The 3,201-nt window shown below is 38.4% G+C and overlaps 1 pseudogene; it reads left to right on the top strand.

The window, feature by feature from the left end:
* Positions 1-2,151: 2,151 nt before the first annotated feature.
* LOC117098848 lies at positions 2,152-2,625 on the top strand (annotated as a pseudogene).
* Positions 2,626-3,201: the final 576 nt, after the last annotated feature.

Here is a 3,201-nt window from a genome sequence, read left to right as displayed (position 1 = left end):
GACAAAGCTCTTGCACAGAACCACTGCATTTTAAACCTTGACTCACTAATTATTAAATTTCCCTTTTGAAGTATTTAAACCTGTTGAAGTTTCAGTGAATTCATATTTAAATGGGTATAAAAAATGCTACCCAGGACTTTGTTGGACTTAAAGGAGCTCATCCATATTCATTCCTTAACTCAGTACTCAACCAAAATATACATTAATAGTAGCATTTAACTTTTCAGAACTTTGCTACATTTATCCAAAATGCTATGCTATTATCTCGTAAGACTTTACAAGTTCAAGACACTGGTACATTATTATCTCTCATTCTGACTCTCATGAGCCAGGAATGGGTATTACCACACATAAAAACATCTGTGATTCTATATGAGTTGAGAAGCATGTAGAAACCTGGACAAGAGAACTGAGAATTTTGAAAATTAATTTCTTATTCTGATAAGGTAGTCAAGAGACAGCTAAGGCAGTTCAGGAAAAAACTGAGAAATTACAGTGAGGAGATTGGGAAAGAAAGTCATAGAGATCTAGTAGGTCACAAAACAGTGTCCCCAGCCACATTTGTGATTCCTGTTTTTTGAACGCAAATGGAAAGGGTACTCACATGAATCAATGAAGGGATTTCCTACCAACATCACTGAATTCCCCCTTGCTGGCTTTGAAGTTAGCTCAAATTTGATGGTTCAGATACTTTAAGAAGTAGGAAAAGGTACATCTAGTTCTAGATCCTTGAGGAATCGCCATACTGTTTTCCATAATGGTTGAACTAGTTTACAATCCCACCAACAGTGTAAAAGTGTTCCTATTTCTCCACATCCTCTCCAACACCTGTTGTTTCCTGACTTCTTAATGATTGCCATTCTAACTGGTGTGAGATGGTATCTCATTGTGGTTTTGATTTGCATTTCTCTGATGGCCAGTGATGATGAGCATTTTTTCATGTGTCTGTTGGCTGTATGGATGTCTTCTTTTGAGAAATGTCTGTTCATATCCTTTGCCCACTTTTTGATGGGGTTGTTTGTTTTTTTCTTGTATATTTGTTTGAGTTCTTTGTAGATTCTGGATATTAGCCCTTTGTCAGATGAGTAGGTTGCAAAAATTTTCTCCCATATATCCCACTACTGGGTATATACCCAAAGGATTATAAATTACTCTACTACAAAGACACATGCACACGTATGTTTATTGCGGCACTATTCACAATAGCAAAGACTTGGAATCAACCCAAATGTCCATCTGTGACAGACTGGATTAAGAAAATGTGGCACATATACACCATGGAATACTATGCAGCCATAAAAAAGGATGAGTTTGCGTCCTTTGTAGGGACATGGATGCAGCTGGAATCCATCATTCTTAGCAAACTATCACAAGAAGAGAAAACCAAACACCGCATGTTCTCACTCATAGGTGGGAACTGAACAATGAGATCACTTGGACTCGGGAAGGGGAACATCACACACTGGGGCCTATCATGGGGAGGGGGGAGGAGGGAGGGATTGCATTGGGGAGTTATACATGATATAAACGTCATGCACATGTACCCTAGAACTTAAAGTATAATTAAAAAAAAAAATAAAAAAAAAAAATAAAAATGACTTTCTGACTCTGAAAAAAAAAAAAAAAAAAAAAAAAAAAAAAAAGAAGTAGGAAAAGGTTTGTTATCTTAGCAAATGTCAAACTTTGTGTGGAGGTGTAAATTCCTGTTTTCCAAAGTTGGAAAACTTGCCTTTTCTTTTCTCAGTGTAGTCATTTTACAGCAAGTACTACTACTGGCTTTCCATTCGGAATGAATGGGGTCAATATCATTTCAAATAACATGAATATTACATTAGGACGATGTTGAACAAGATGAGTTTTTCTCAAAGCTTTCTTTTCATCTGCTTAGAAACTAAATATATGCTTCAATTTTTTTCTAACATCTGCAAGCTACTTCAATAATTTTGATTCTTTAATGTAGGAGATACTTGAAGCTCAGCTGCTGTTAAACAGCACTCTATCTGTCTCGTGTCTGATTGTTCTTGAAAGCACCAAGTTGTCACTGATCCAATAGAGGTCTGCTCCCTTGTCTGTTATTCAAAAACTATTGTAGCAGAAAGGCATGGGACTGGGCTGAGCGCTGGTGACATGGAGCTACCAGATTGGTCCAAAATGGCAGAGGTGAAGGAGACACCTGAAATGACTTCAGACCCAGAAGGCAGTGCAGGGAATCATCATACTGAACACAGAAGTGACTGACTGCCACTCAGCCATCACCCCCATGGGGGATGGATTATAACAAATACACAGCTAATGCTACCATACTCAGGAAGATACAGATATAGAGCCAGGCCTCATGGGGCCCTGAGGTGCACACAGTTGCCATCTAGAACCCAACAGCAGCCCTAGTGATCCAGTTGTTTTACTCCTTAAAGGCATTGCCTTCAAAAGTACCACAGGCAATCCCACCACCACACAGTATGCCAATCTCAGGCATAACCTCATTGGAAGGCACAGAGTACCATGAATGAAATTGATCCCTAGAATGACCTTACCTTCCTTCAAATCTGCTCCATGAAGAATGAAACAATGGTTGTACCAGATAAAGACTATCTCCTGACTGTGATTCAGAATCCAAGGGAATAAATCACTCTTTTGGCCCTTGTATCATTCATTAATTTAATGCCCTCCAAGATTAATAATGTTAATTAAGTCAATGGAGTGGCACATGGAAATTACCTTAGAGCCCACTCAAAACAATACAGCCACACAGTGGGCTGGCAGCTCCACCCACCCCACCAAAGGATTCCCTCTGCTGTGCCAGTTTTTCTCAGGGTTCCTGGGAGGGCCTTCTTTCCTCATTTCCAGGTTTTGGAGGAAGAGCTCGTAAGAAGTCCACATCCAGCTTCCTTCCGACCTCCAGTTCACTTTTTTGCCCTTGGAAAACATTGTTTTACTTTAACTAAAAATCACCAAAATACTATCAAAAAAATGTGTATATAAAATAGCCTTGAAAAACATATTTTAAAAACTTCCAAACGCACATACAACTGTTAAAGAAAAAGTCTGTTATAGACACACACATATACACTTACATAAAGAGAGCAAGTAAGGAAGTGTGGACAATATTCACTTTATTATCCTTATATCCTATTCTCTTGCCCATGTTTATACTTTACATCACTTGTGCTGAGAACTTTTAAGACATTATTGTTTTTACAC

The sequence above is a fragment of the Trachypithecus francoisi genome, unplaced genomic scaffold (genome assembly GCF_009764315.1).
Source record: "Trachypithecus francoisi isolate TF-2019V2 unplaced genomic scaffold, Tfra_2.0 Contig01474, whole genome shotgun sequence".
Taxonomy (NCBI): Eukaryota; Metazoa; Chordata; class Mammalia; order Primates; family Cercopithecidae; genus Trachypithecus; species Trachypithecus francoisi.
The sequence above is the reverse complement of the archived record's forward strand: the minus strand, read 5'-3'. Positions and strand labels throughout refer to the sequence as shown.